This window comes from Hyperolius riggenbachi, chromosome 12, assembly GCF_040937935.1.
Source record: "Hyperolius riggenbachi isolate aHypRig1 chromosome 12, aHypRig1.pri, whole genome shotgun sequence".
Taxonomy (NCBI): Eukaryota; Metazoa; Chordata; class Amphibia; order Anura; family Hyperoliidae; genus Hyperolius; species Hyperolius riggenbachi.
Genome location: NC_090657.1, coordinates 238,156,545 through 238,172,741, shown reverse-complemented (window position 1 = coordinate 238,172,741; position 16,197 = coordinate 238,156,545).

Here is a 16,197-nt window from a genome sequence, read left to right as displayed (position 1 = left end):
TTATGGCGGTAACCCTGAGCTACACTCTGGGTAGCCGCCGCAGAGGATTTCTCTGCCCTGGGAGGGATTTTTTAAATTAAATTTGCTTTAGCCTTTGTAGCTAGCACTTTGCTAGCTATCATTGTCCCCCACCCCGCGATGGCGCAGCCTCTCCAATCAGCTCCAGGCTTCGCTATGTGGAGGTCCGGGATTGCGCATGACGTCGATGTCAGACGTCATGTCCGATCGTCGCCATATCGACGACTGAGGGCCCTTTTCCACTAGAGCGATTGTGATTGCTGAATCGCAAAATCGCAAATCGCTAGTGATTTTTAAATCGCTAGGGTTGTTACTTTATCATAGAAATCATGAGAAGTATTTTCCACTATAGTGATTCGATTTGGAAATCGCTAATCGCAAATCGCAATCGCTTGCTGGAGCGATTTTTACAATGATAATGCAATGCAAATGAAAATCGCAAATCGCAATCGCATAACAGAATTAATGAAAAATCGCAATCGCAATCACTGGCGTTTGTGATTTGTGATTGCGATTGCTAGTGGAAAAGGGCCCTAAAGCTCATTGGGGAGGCTGCGGCTCTCGTGGGATCGCGACTAAGTATCGTATAGCGGCGGTGGTCGGGGGGATCAGAAGGGTGCGGGGAGACTTGGGGGACAATGGTAGCTAGCCTAGTGCTAGCTACACTTTTAACCAGAAGGAAGGCGAGCAAACATATTCAAGCAATAAGGTTTTGCTAATATAAACACAAATGTGTTCTATGTAAGGGGGTAAGGTCTTCGACCTGACTATGAAACTATACAATTAAAGGAAAAGCACCACCTGAACAGTAGAAATATTACAGGAACAAATAACTGGTGCAAAAGTCCAAAGTATATGCAAATACTACTTTTATTAAACCAAATACATAAGGAATAAAAACAATTAAAAACAAGGCAACGCCGTGCCCAGCCAACACATCCCTTGTACAATATAAATAACAATATTTGTATGCTCTGCTATGAGTTGGTGAACTGCGCAAACAGTGACTAGAGTTGGGCCGAACGGTTCGCCTGCGAATGGTTCCATGCGAACTTCAGTGGTTCGCGTTCGCGTCCCGCAGGCGAACCTTTGCGGAAGTTCGGTTCGCCCCATAATGCACATGGAGGGTCAACTTTGATCCTCTACATCACAGTCAGCAGGCCCAGTGTAGCCAATTAGGCTACACTAGCCCCTGGAGCCCCACCCCCCCTTATATAAGGCAGGCAGCGGCGGCCATTACGGCCACTCGTGTGCCTGCATTAGTCAGAGTAGGGCGAGCTGCTGCAGACTGTCTCTCAGGGAAAGATTAGTTAGGCTTAGCTTGTTCCTGTCTGGCTGCATACCTGTTCTGTGAACCCACCACTGCATACCTGTGCTGTGAATCCACCACTGCATACCTGTGCTGTGAACCCACCACTGCATACCTGTTCTGTTCAGTGGACCCGCCACTGTATACCTGTTCATTGAACCCACCACTGCATACCTGTGCTGTGAACCCACCACTGCATACCTGTGCTGTGAACCCACCACTGCATACCTGTGCTGTGAACCCACCACTGCATACCTGTGCTGTGAACCCACCACTGCATACCTGTTCTGTTCAGTGGACCCGCCACTGCATACCTGTTCTGTTTAGTGAACCGCCACTGCATACCTGTTCTGTTCAGTGGACCCGCCACTGCATACCTGTTCTGTTTAGTGAACCGCCACTGTATACCTGTTCTGTTTAGTGAACCCGCCACTGCATACCTGTTCTGTTCAGTGAACCCACCGCATCAGTGCGCATACCTGTGCAGTTAAGTGAACCCGCCACTGCATACCTGTTCTGTTCAGTGGACCCGCCACTGCATACCTGTTCTGTTTAGTGAACCGCCACTGTATACCTGTTCTGTTTAGTGAACCCGCCACTGCATACCTGTTCTGTTCAGTGGACCCACCGCATCAGTGCGCATACCTGTGCAGTTAAGTGAACCCGCCACTGCATACCTGTTCTGTTCAGTGGACCCGCCACTGCATACCTGTTCTGTTTAGTGAACCGCCACTGCATACCTGTTCTGTTCAGTGGACCCGCCACTGCATACCTGTTCTGTTCAGTGGACCCACCGCATCAGTGCGCATACCTGTGCAGTTAAGTGAACCCGCCACTGCATACCTGTTCTGTTCAGTGGACCCGCCACTGCATACCTGTTCTGTTTAGTGAACCCGCCACTGCATACCTGTTCTGTTCAGTGGACCCACCGCATCAGTGCGCATACCTGTGCAGTTAAGTGAACCCGCCACTGCATACCTGTTCTGTTCAGTGGACCCGCCACTGCATACCTGTTCTGTTTAGTGAACCCGCCACTGCATACCTGTTCTGTTCAGTGGACCCACCGCATCAGTGCGCATACCTGTGCAGTTAAGTGAACCCGCCACTGCATACCTGTTCTGTGAACCCGCCACTGTATACCTGTGCAGTTAAGTGAACCCACCTACCTACGTGAGTGCACGCAGTGTGATATACCACTCCGTGCATACCCGATATGGACAAAACAGGTAGAGGAAGAGGTAGTGGCAGAGCCAGAGGAAGGCCACCCGGCAGGTCTGCGCGAGGTCGTGTAAATGTAATTTCGTGTGGACCTGGCCCACAGTACAGTGCTCGGAAGAAGGCACGTCCCATCACCTCCCAAGATTGTCAGGACGTGGTTGAGTATTTAGCGACACAGAACACCTCATCTTGCTCAGCCACCAGCGCTACTACTAGCACCACTTCCGCTGCATTTGACACTTCGCAAGAATTATTTAGTGGTGAAATCACTGATGCACAGCCATTGTTGTTACAGCCAGATGAATTTTCACCAGCTCATATGTCTGAGTTACGCGGCAACATTATGGATGTAACGTGTAAGGAGGATGAAGGACCTACTGATGTTGGTGCATGTTTGGATTTGTCTGAGGCAAGCGAAGCTGGGCAGGATGATTACGATGATGACGATGATAGGGATCCTCTGTATGTACCCAATAGAGGAGATGAAGAGGGGGACAGTTCAGAGGGGGAGTCAGAGAGTAGGAGGAGGAGAGAAGTTGCTGAAAGAAGCTGGGGCAGCTCTTCGTCAGAAACAGCTGGTGGCAGTGTCCGGCACCATGTATTGCCACCTATGTACAGCCAGCCAACTTGCCCTTCAGCATCAGCTGCTGAGGTCCCCATAGTGCCCACATCCCAGGGTGGCTCAGCGGTGTGGAAATTTTTTCATGTGTGTGCCTCAGATCGGAGCAAAGCCATCTGTTCGCTCTGCCAACAAAAATTGAGCCGTGGAAAGGCCAACACTCACGTAGGGACAAGTGCCTTACGAAGGCACCTGGAGAAAAGGCACAAACAGCAATGGGATGGCCACCTGAGCAAAAGCAGCAGCAGCACACAAAAGCAAAGCCACCCTCCTTCTCCTCTTCCTCCTCCATCAGGTGCATTATCTGCTTCTGCCGCTTTCTCCCTTCCACCTTCACAGGCACCCTCCTCCACTCCGCCTCTGCCCTTGAGCGCTTCCTGCTCCTCTGCCCACAGCAGCAGTCAGGTGTCCGTGAAGGAAATGTTTGAGCGGAAGAAGCCAATTTCGGCCAGTCACCCCCTTGCCCGGCGTCTGACAGCTGGCGTGGCGGAACTGTTAGCTCGGCAGCTGTTACCATAGCGGCTGGTGGACTCTGAGGCCTTCCATAAATTTGTGGCCATCGGAACACCGCAGTGGAAGATGCCAGGCCGCACTTATTTTTCGAGAAAGGCCATACCCCAACTGCACCGTGAAGTTGAGAGGCAAGTGGTGTCATCTCTTGCGAAGAGCGTTGGGTCAAGGGTACACCTGACCACGGATGCCTGGTCTGCCAAGCACGGGCAGGGCCGCTACATTACCTACACAGCCCATTGGGTGAACCTGGTGGTGAACGATGGCAAGCAGGGCGCAGCGGACCAAATTGTGACACCTCCACGGCTTGCAGGCAGGCCTCCTGCCACCTCCTCTCCTCCTGCTACATGCTCTTCGCTGTCCTCCTCCTCCTTGGCTGAGTGGCAGTTCTCCTCTCCAGCTACACAGCCCCAGCTCCGCAGGGCCTATGCTGCATGCCAGGTACGACGGTGTCACGCCATCTTAGACATGGCTTGTCTCAAAGCGGAGAGTCACACTGGAGCAGCTCTCCTGGCTGCTCTTAAGAAACAGGTGGATGAGTGGCTGACCCCGCACCACCTGGAGATAGGCAACGTGGTGTGCGACAACGGCAGCAATCTGCTTGCCGCTTTGCATATGGGGAAGCTGACACACATACCCTGCATGGCACATGTCATGAATCTAGTGGTTCAAAGATTTGTGGCAAAGTACCCTGGCTTAGCGAATGTCCTGAAGCAGGCCAGGAAGTTCTGTGGGCATTTGAGGCGGTCTTACACAGCCATGGCACGCTTTGCGGAAATTCAGCGCAAAAACAACATGCCGGTGAGACGCCTCATTTGCGATAGCCCGACTCGCTGGAACTCGACCCTGCTCATGTTCTCCCGCCTGCTAGAACAGAAGAAAGCCGTGACCCACTACCTCTACAACTACAGTAGAATGAAACAGTCTGGGAAGATGGGGATGTTCTGGCCCGACAACTGGACACTGATGGAGAATGCATGCAGGCTCATGCGGCCGTTTGAGGAGGTGACCAACCTGGTGAGCCGCAGTGAGGGCACCATCAGCGACTTAATTCCCTACGCTTACTTCTTGGAGCGTGCTGTGCGTAGAGTGGCGGATGAAGCTGTGAATGAGCGTGACCAGGAACCGTTACGGCAGGAACAGGCATGGGACCAATTTTCATCAGACCCAGCTGTTTCCTCAACACCTGCGGCAGCACAGAGGGGGGAGGAGGAGGAAGAAGAGAAGTCGTGTGCAGAAGACGAATCAGACTCAGAGGATGATGAGCAAGGTGTTTCTTTGGGGGAGGAGGAGGAGGAGGAGGAGGGGACAGCGGCAGGAGAACAACCTCAGCAGGCATCGCAAGGGGCTTGTGCTGCTCAACCTTCCCGTGGTATTGTTCGCGGCTGGGGGGAGGAGGTTGACTTACCTGACGTCACTGAGGAAGAGCAAGAGGAGATGGAGGGTACTGGATCCGACTTTGTGCAGATGTCGTCTTTTATGCTGTCCTGCCTGTTGAGGGACCCCCGTATAAAAAACCTCAAGGGGAATGAGCTGTACTGGGTGGCCACACTACTAGACCCTCGGTACAGGCACAAAGTGGCGGACCTGTTACCAACTCACCGGAAGGTGGAAAGGATGCAGCACATGCAGAACCAGCTGTCAACTATGCTTTACAATGCCTTTAAGGGTGATGTGACGGCACAACGCCAGCAAGGTACCACTGCCACTAATCCTCCTCCCGTGTCCACGCAGTCAAAGACAGGACGCTCCAGCGATCTCATGGTGATGTCGGACATGCGGACGTTCTTTAGTCCAACGCCTCGCCGTAGCCCTTCCGGATCCACCCTCCACCAACGCCTGGAACGGCAGGTAGCCGACTACCTGGCCTTAAGTGTGGATGTAGACACTGCTGTGAACAGCGATGAGGAACCCTTGAACTACTGGGTGCGCAGGCTTGACCTGTGGCCAGAGCTGTCCCAATTTGCCATCCAACTTCTCTCCTGCCCTGCCGCAAGCGTCCTCTCAGAAAGGACCTTCAGCGCAGCTGGAGGCATTGTCACAGAGAAGAGAAGTCGCCTAAGTCACAAAAGTGTTAAGTACCTCACCTTTATCAAAATGAATGAGGCATGGATCCCGGAGGGCTGCTGCCCGCCCCAAGACTAAGTCAGTCCCCGCACACACAGCATCTCTGCCTGCACGCCGTGTGACTGGCTGCCTGGCCTGCCCCAAGAAGACTAAGTCGCTCCCAGTCCCTCCACACAGCATGTCTGCCTGCAGGCCGCTTGACTACCTTCTCCGCCACCACCAACAGGGTCCGGGACTCCAGGCGGATTGCTGAATTTCTTAGGCCGCTGCTAGCAGCGGCCGCTGTAATAATTTTTCGGGTGCGTGTACATGACTGCCTAATTTTTCTGGCTGCACTGCGGGCAGCTGCAACAACAAAAGAAAAGGCATGTACATGCGCCCATTCCCCTTCGTGATCATTACCTTGCCGTGGTGAAGAGGCTTGCGTATCACAATGGAGCAATGACCGGCGCCTAGATGAGTGTCTCGGGGGGCACACCCACGATAATAAGGTCGTTGCCTCATTGTGGTCAGACCAAATTTGATCAGCTGGACAGTCACTGTTCTGTCATTCAGCTACATCAGCCAGGTGAACATATGGGCTGTAAAGCCACCAAAACCTGCACTCTCGCCATGGTGCGCACCAGTAAAGCACGGCCGTCACTACACAAACAGCTGTTTGCGGTGCGTTACACGGTGAGTTTGGTGTGTCAGTGTGAAGCAGTACTCTAATTACACTCCCTGATTGATGTATACACATGCAAGATGTTTGAAAGCACTATAGGCCTGTCATTTAGCATTCAATGTGATTTCTGCCCTTAAAACGCTGCTTTGCGTCAAATCCAGATTTTTCCCGGGGACTTTTGGCGTGTATCCCACTCCGCCATCCCCCCCTCCAGGTGTTAGACCCCTTGAAACATCTTTTCCATCACTTTTGTGGCCAGCATAATTATTTTTTTTTTTCAAAGTTCGCATCCCCATTGAAGTCTATTGCGGTTCGCGAACTTTAACGCGAACCGAACCTTTCACGAAAGTTCGCGAACCCGGTTCGCGAACCGAAAATTGGAGGTTCGGCCCAACTCTGACAGTGACCAAAAGTTAATGGTTATGTAAATAGCATTATGCTAGATGTAGCATGTATAACCCGATATGCAACACCAGTGTCACAGTAAAGGTATTTTAATAAATAATTTGTATAATAGACACTGTATTGCTAGAGTCCACAGGATACACATGCAACCACAGCAAAATGCAGTTCAGGTAATAACATCTCCTGTACAAAGCATGAATTCAAAAACGTGTGCTGCCCAATCTGTGACTCATCATGTACAATAGGACCTCATGGAGGATAATTAAAGTTTGATACAAACAACAACAGTGCAAACCTAACAATGGGTCAAAGACCACTACTATAAAGTGCAAAGGAGTGAAGTATGACCACGTCCCACAGCAGCTTCGGCGGAACTAGTCGGACGGGCGCAGGAGCGCCGTTGCAGCCGTCCCCAGCCCTCCTCACACCATATACTTGGTAAGCTCTGCGATCTTTCTCCTCTACTTGGCCCCACTTCACATTTTTCATACTTCACTCCTTTGCACTTTATAGTAGTGGTCTTTGACCCATTGTTAGGTTTGCACTGTTGTTGTTTGTATCAAACTTTAATTATCCTCCATGAGGTCCTATTGTACATGATGAGTCACAGATTGGGCAGCACACGTTTTTGAATTCATGCCTTGTACAGGAGATGTTATTACCTGAACTGCATTTTGCTGTGGTTGCATGTGTATCCTGTGGACTCTAGCAATACAGTGTCTATTATACAAATTATTTATTAAAATACCTTTACTGTGACACTGGTGTTGCATATCGGGTTATACATGCTACATCTAGCATAATGCTATTTACATAACCATTAACTTTTGGTCACTGTTTGCGCAGTTCACCAACTCATAGCAGAGCATACAAATATTGTTATTTATATTGTACAAGGGATGTGTTGGCTGGGCACGGCGTTGCCTTGTTTTTAATTGTTTTTATTCTTTATGTATTTGGTTTAATAAAAGTAGTATTTGCATATACTTTGGACTTTTGCACCAGTTATTTGTTCCTGTAATATTTCTACTGTTCAGGTGGTGCTTTTCCTTTAATTGTATAGTGCTAGCTACACAGGATAGAACAACTTTAATTCAAAAAATCCGTACCGCGGACGCAGCCTCAGAAACTGCGTGCCGCCAGGGAGGTTAAAGCGGATCCGAGATGAAAAACTAACTATAACAAGTAACTTGTCTATATATCTTATCTAACGTTTAGATAATTTACTCAGCAAATCTAGCTGCAAACAGCTTCAACAGTTTATGATTATTTATTCCTGTGATACAATGAGAGCAGCCATGTTCTGTTTGTCACATTACACACAGGCAAGCTGATCTGTATCTCCACCCCTCAGCCTGTTAAAACTCCACTCCCCTCTCCTACTCCCTCCTCCCCTCTGCCTCTGAAATATCTGGCTAATAACCTCCTCCTGCCCAGACTGAGCTCCCATAAGCCCTTACTACTAAGGCTGAGAGTGCCAAGGCTCTCTGGAGAAGCTGTGTGCGAGGCTTGTTTAGTTTATAGGGAATTAGAGTATTAAAACAAAACCAAAAAAAGTATTTGGCTTGAGGAATGCCCTGTAAACTATATGAAAGGAACACAATTATGCAATGAGTAAAAGTTCATCTCGGATCCACTTTAAGTGGGATTCCTGCCTTAGATTGCCAAATTTAGCAATGAGTCTTAAGCTGGATACTCACGTTACATTTTTTCGTGCCATTTTGCGACCCAATCATTTTTTCGGCACTATTCTGCACTCGATTCTGCACTCAATTCTCTTATCTTCATTCTTATCTTTTTCCATTCACTGCTATGAAAAATCGAGTGCAGAAACGATCGGGAGCAACATCGGACATGACAGATTTTATCTATCTGATCCATCTATCGCACGGAAAATCGTACCGTGTCCGTGTGTACCCAGCACCACACACGAAATGATTGATGATGTGCTAAGTTCTGTTGCAAACTGCACACAGCTCAGAATTAATTTTGGAACAAATGCAGCAGCTTCTGAAGTTTTGAGTTATCAAGCTGCATGCTCTTTTCAACCAATTTAGAAAATTAGCATCTCACTTGCTCATCACTGACTGCCACACATTAAAAATGTGTATTAGTTTGAGATATGATTAACGATATCAAATCTGGCCACTAGATGGGGATGGCGCACCATGTGACACTTGTAGACAAATTTAGCAATTACCCTCCGGACAAAGATGTTATCTATCTATAGCTATGAGCCGAATTCTGCAAAACGATGATTAACTTGACTCCGCAGACACCGGGGTTTATTCTAGTTTCAGAAGTATAAATTGCAATCTTGGCTTGAAAATAGCTCCGTATTTCACCCTGTCCTCATGGCTGTTAATAAATTAAAGTCACATTTAATAAAAGTGTGAGGTTAAGGAACCAGAGACTGTCATTTTTCATAGGCTCTTTATAAAATGCTAAATGCCCAGCTGTCTGCTGATTCCCTGCCTGCAGTTGTTCTAGAGACACACCTGCAGCCAGTACAGTCTGTACATTGGTTTAACAGGTGACATTTGGCAAACAGATGGCTGTTATCATGTGTGGCAAGACAGTTATCCTGTAAATAAATTGTGGAGAGGAGATATGAAAGCACAGAAAGAATGCTTGCAATCACTATCAGTGATGCAAATGCTATTAGGAGACAGTGGTGCCAGAGCCATTACCATACCTCCCAAATGTATGAGATGAGAAAGAGGGACACTTAAGCCACACCCCTGCCACACCCCTGATCACGCCCCCGTCACACCCCTAGTCACGCGTACCATAAAGATTTCATAAGAAAAACATGTTTTATAATTTAAACCACACTGATCCTTTCTATCCTGGTTCATTTCGCCTTCATATTAATATTTTAAAATTAGTAATATATCAATTTAAAGGATGGGAATAAAGTTTAGATTCACTCAAACACATTTTGTAGTGGAGAAATATATAAATATTTACATAGAAAGAGGGACAAAGTCCTGAAAGAGGGACAAATGAGGAGAAAAGAGGGACAGTTGGGAGCTATGCATTAATGTGGAACTGAACTCTTGCACAGGTCAGAAGGAAAACACAGAAAACTGCACCCTTCTATGTATTTAGGGAGTTTAGCCTGTCTTAGGCCTGGAATTGGTAAGTAATTGGCTATTTATAATTGAAAGCCTGCACCACCAAGCTTTAGGCTGCACTGCATTTTTAAAGGATACACGAAGTGACATGTGACATGATGAGATAGACATGGGTATGTACAGTGCCTAGCACACAAATAACTAGGCTGTGTTCTTTTTTTTTTCTTTCTCTGCCTGAAAAGAGTTAAATATCAGGTAAGTAAGTGGCTGACTCAGTCCTGACTCAGACAGGAAGTGACTACAGTGTGACCCTCACTGATAAGAAATTCCAACTATAAAACACTTTCCTAGCAGAAAGTGGCTTCTGAGAGCAGGAAAGAGATTAAAAGGGGTCAATAGGTCATAGATTTTAGCTCTGGCATACTTCAATGAATGTGTCATTGAGTACAACCAATAAAACAGTTAAAACTTAAAAAGTAGATTTAGGCTTCTTGCACACCAAGACGTTGCATTAGGTGGCACGTTAAGGTCGCATAGCGTGCACCTAACACAACGTATGGTGCTGCAAGAGCCGACGGTAGAGTGAGCCGCGTTAGGCGGCTCGAGTCCTATAAGGTCTCCCAGAGTGGCGCTGATTGGCCGGCGGGACCACGTGATGCGGAGCGAGACACTCCGCATCACGTGGTCCCGCCGGCCAATCAGCTGCCGCCAGTGCAGTGAATATTAAGTAGCCATGTGCGCGGCTACTGTAGCTGGCTCTCCCCGCCTCCTCTCCGCCCCCCACTGCGCATGTGCAAACAGTCTAACGCGGCTATAGCCGCTGTAACGCCGTAGCATGCTGCACTTTGCACCGAACGTGCAGCATTACATGTAACGCAACGTGGGCTGTGTGAACAGCCCACTTGTGTTACATTGCTGTGCGTTGGGGGAGCGTTACAGGCGCACTAACGTGTGCCTGTAACGTCCCTGTGTGTAAGCAGCCTAAACCATAAAATAAAACTGTGGACTATCTTAAAAAGTCATTTTAGGATAAGGAAGATAGATACAATCATTTATTTATTTAGTTTATTTTCACTTTGGATGTCCTTTAACTGTACAGACAGCAGACAAAAAATGAATGGGACTGAGTTGGAGAGGCTTAAGCAGACACTACAGAGATGACAGTAGTGAGGAGAGCAGCGCCAGTGAACGTATGCAACATGTTGCTTACATGTTTAATAGAAAAAACATTGGGAAAAAAGTTTATTTAAAAAAAAATGAAATACAATCCTAGTAAGCGTATTTAGAAAGAAAGTCTTTGAACAGGGCCTGGAGACGCCTGCATGACTCACACACACACACACGGTTAGTTTCTTGTGCACCTAATTGGCACACTGATTGCCATGTCCACCACCAAAAGAACAGCGAAATGGTTAAATTGTAAAAAGATGCCTAATTGTGATCCTGTGACTCTGCTGAGGGGGTGATGGGTACACAGACATGTGACTCTGCTGAGGGGGTGATGGGTACAGACATGTGACTGTCCTCTCCACTGACACACCAGTGTTCCAGCCACAATGGAAAACTTGATGTTTTATTATGGACTATCCGAGAGGAAGCAGTCTGTGCACTTCTAGTTTCTATAATGACCTCTGGCAGGGACAGTGGATGGATCACAAGGCTGAGATCCACTTGAATTTTAAGGCTGGGAACACACGAGGCAGAAACGCTAGTATTAATGCACCTAATGCAAATACAAGGGAAGAAAATATGGCCTATAGAATAGCACCACTCGCTGAGTATAGAGAAGTGTGAGCAATCTATATTAAAGTGCAATAATTAGTGCATATACAACATGGGATCAAGAATCCATTATTGTCAGTGAGAAATCCATAAAGCACAATATTATCGATGTGCAAATGATCCTAAACTGCACACTCGCTAACAGGGCCGGATTTACCATAAGGCACTGTAGGCACCTGCCTACAGGCGCCTGATGATGGAGGGGCAGCTTACTCCCCTCCCCTAGCGTCTCCCTCCTTCCCTATGCTGAGTCCTGAGTGGAGGGTAAATGAGAGTTTACTCACCTTGCTCTCAGCACTCCACTGACAAGATCTCCCTTCAGTCGGGGGTGGGGGCACCACTAGCTACTTAACCACTTGATGACCACAGTGCTAACCCCCCCTAACGACCAGGCTGTTCTTTGCTGCACTGGGCTGTCTAGGCTTTTCAGCCTCCTGCACAGCCCAGCTATGGAGCCCAGCAATCAGACTCACCTCCTTTTTTGTCCCTAGGGGACATGCTGCCGGAGGTGTCTGATCGCTGTGGCCGTTTATTTACTTTTTTTTTTTTTTAGCCTGTATAGTCTCCTTCCCTCCCTCCTCCCTCCCCTTCCCTCCTCCCCTCCGTGCTCTGAATTGGAACAGGACAGCGATCCGTCCTGTTCCGCCTCTCATAAGCATCGGCCTGATCTCGTACAGAGCTGCTGGGGACCGCAGCACTGTACGGATGTAAACAAAGGGGATTTCTTTCCCCTTACGTTTACAAACAGCCTGTTAGCCGCGATCGGCGGCTAGCAGGCTAATAGCGGCAGGGAACGATCGCGCATGCGCGCGCCCGTTCCCTGGGAAACTGCAGCTCCAGGGCTTCACGCCAATTGGCGTCAGGCGGTCCTGGGGCTGCCGCCGCGTTCACGCCCATTGGTGTGATGCGGTCGTTAGGTAGTTAATACTGAGGGTACCTCTGGCTACCTAATGCTAAGGGACATCTGTAGCTACCTATGACGGGTAAGGCAAGAGGTGACAGCTGGGACAGCCAGCACACTTGCAGTGCGGTTCAGGGGGGATTTGTGGGTTCCTGGAGGGCGGAGTCTAGGGTGCCAGGACATCTGTCTCTATAGGCTCCTGTGATGTAAATCCTGGCCTGCATGCATGGAGGGCGGAGTCTAGGGTGCCAGGACATCTGTGCCTATAGGCTCCTGTGATGTAAATCCTGGCCTGCATGCATGGAGGGCGGAGTCTAGGGTGCCAGGACATCTGTGCCTATAGGCTCCTGTGATGTAAATCCTGGCCTGCATGCATGCAGGGCGGAGTCTAGGGTGCCAGGACATCTGTGCCTATAGACTCCTGTGATGTAAATCCGGGCCTGCATGCATGGAGGGCGGAGTCTAGGGTGCTAGACATCTGTGCCTATAGGCTGCTGTGATGTAAATCCGGGCCTGCATGCATGGAGGGCGGAGTCTAGGGTTCCAGGACATCTGTGCCTATAGGCTCCTGTGATGTAAATCTGGGCCTGCATGCATGGAGGGCGGCGTCTAGGGTGCCAGGACATCTGTGCCTATAGGCTCCTGTGATGTAAATCCGGGCCTGGTGTGATGTGCACGTTTACATAGGAAGTGCGATGCAACCTTTCGGCAATGATTAAAGTATGATCACCCCACAGTGGATTGAGCACAGCGTGTAAACAGTCTGTGTTCCGGTTTGGCTTATACTTTGCGAGGAATAAGGGTAAACATTGTTTCTGCGGGTTATTTTTATAAGCATCTAAAACACAGTCGATCCCTGATGCGTGTACTGTACTGTACAAAAAAACAAAAAAGAGGTTGGGTTCACACCATGTGGGAGCGCCAGCGTATCTGTACAGCATGCATGGCACTATGGCGGTCCGTGGCGGTGCCCCCTGCACTCGGGATCTTGTGGGTGCCTTTCTGTCAGAGAAATCGCAACACATCCAATGTCCAAAACAATCGCGCAGATCGCATTTGTCCACCTCCGAAATGCAACGCACAAACCCAGAAACCGAAGCAGGCAGACGTGTGTGAATAGACCCATAGGGAAGCATGAAGATATTTTGCATGTCTGTTGGTCTGCGGCCGTCTGATTGGGTAAACCTTCCAGCAGTGCAACTAGTGTGGGCAGTGGCAACAGTACTCCTAACGTAATCCATGCTGTACTATTGCCAAGGTTGCAAAAAAAGAGGGATTTGCAGAAGTATCGCAAAAGGGGATGTAGAGATTGAAACCTCATCTGCGGCCCTTCTCCGATTGGTGCATTTGCTCTTTATTGGTGCTGTAACGGTAATGATCACCTTTTTATGTGCTTTGTATAGTGACAATCATTGACAGAACATTCCCTTTCCTCTGCTTACACCCCTCTCACACAATGACTGTTCTTGGAAAGGCAGCTTAAGTTAGGTGGTCTGTATCTTGAGATTATAATACATACAATGGGGAGGGCAGGGCAAAATTTGCACTGGGATCCATGGCTGTGTAATCATGGCTATTTGAACTGATTTTCAGTTTAAAGGCGGCCATACATTAGAAGATTATGGGCAGATCCGACCAAGAGCAAAATGTATCTCTAATCGAATCTGATTAGAGATAAATTTGTCTCTAGTGGTATCTGCCCATACTCTACAGGCCGATTCCTGTCCGATTTCAGCATGAAATCATCAGGGAATCGGCTGAGCCGCCGCCGTCCGCCCCGCCGCCGTCCGCCCCGCCGCTGCCCCCAAAATGTATAAATGTATGTAATGTAGTGCATTTATACATTACCTGTCCTGTAGCTAGCGGCGCATAGCGTCTGACATCAGCCGCTATGCGCCTTCGTGACATCAGAGCGCCGCCGGCGTCTATGCGAAACCCAGAGATGGACGGAAACCGCGTGGAGGCCGACACCGGATAGGTAATGTATAAATGTATGTAGTGTAGTGCATTTAAACATTACGTGTCCTGTAGCAGCTCGCAGAGTCCATCCGTCCATCTGGCCGGGTAACAGCCGCATACACACTAGCGGCGCATAGCGTCTGACGTCAGCCGCTATGCGCCTTCATGGCATCAGAGCGCCGCCGACGTTTATGCGGAACCCAGCGAGATGGATGGAAACCGCGTGGAGGCTGACACCGTACAGGTAATGTATAAATGCAGTACACTACATACATTTATACATGGCGGTGGCGGGGGTTTCATCGTCTCATCGCTCGTTCGCAATTTGGCCGCCGTACCTCCGCACACCCGACCAACCAAACTCGGCCCGACATTTTCTAACATGCGCGATCGACTGTGCGGCCAATTTCTGTCCCGAAATTGGTCGCTTTGTCAGTCGGGGCATGCACTTGGCAGCACCAGTTTTCATCCAATTCGATTATAATAATCGAATTGAATGGTCAATTGGTTGGTTGGTCAACTAGAGTATAGCCCCCTTTAAGCAATACTGAAAGGATACCTAAAGGTGCGTACACACGCACTACCGGCAGCAATGACGGGTCCGCCGGACCCTTCCCCTGGGCGGACGTTCTGCCGAAGTAGCATGTGTGTATGCGCTGTCTGCAGACTGATAAGACTGTTTCCGCTGTTACCCTCAGCGGATTGTTCAGAAACAGCCTTATCAGTCCGCCGACAGTGCGTGCACACGCACTACTGTCGGCAGAACGTCCGCCCAGCGGGAGAGTCCGGCGGACCCGGTCGTCATTGCCGCCGGTAGTGCGTGTGTATGCACCTTTATGCTGGGAATACACAATCAGATTTTTCATCAGATTTACTGTCCGATCGATCCTCCGATCATTTTTCTGATCGTTTTTTTTTATCGATTTCCATTCACTTTTAAGAGAAATCAATCAGAAAAATGGTCAAAAATCAGATCAGACCTGTTGGAAATGATCTATCGACCCATCTATCTGCTAAAAAATCTCATTGTGTTTTCCCAGCATAATGCTAGGTACACAGTACAATTTTCTGACAGACTTACTGTCAGATTGACTATTTTCAACATGTCCAGTCTGATTTTGAATCCATTTTATGAACGATTTTCTGTTCGCTTCTATGGAAAATCAATCAGAAATTAAATCGGACCTGTTGGAAAAGTAAATCTGTCAGAAATTTTTATCGTGTATACCTAGCGTTAGCCCACAAAAGAAATCCATGACCATGTGCCACGCAATCAGGGAGCGCCTGCACAGTCTTCCCGACCCTCTGACCAGGAAGTAGCTTCAGAGGGTCGGTGCATGAAAGCGGAGGGCAACGGACGAGAACGGGGGGAGTGGTGGGCAGGGCTGCTCAAATCCGATCCGGGAGACATCCGGATTGTTCTATCCGGATATCTCCCAGTTACCTGTGCGGGGTGGGCGGGGGTTAATCTTACCTGTCTGAAGTCTTCTTCGGTCCGTCCCTCGGCGCCTCCCACGATGCAGTCCAAGCGGCGGTCACGTGATTACAAACACTTCCTCCTTCCTGGTTGAAGGAGGAAGTGTTTGTAATCACGTGACGCGCATCGTGGGAGGCGCCGAGGGACGGACGAAGAAGACGTCAGACAGGTAAGATTGACCCCCCCCCCCC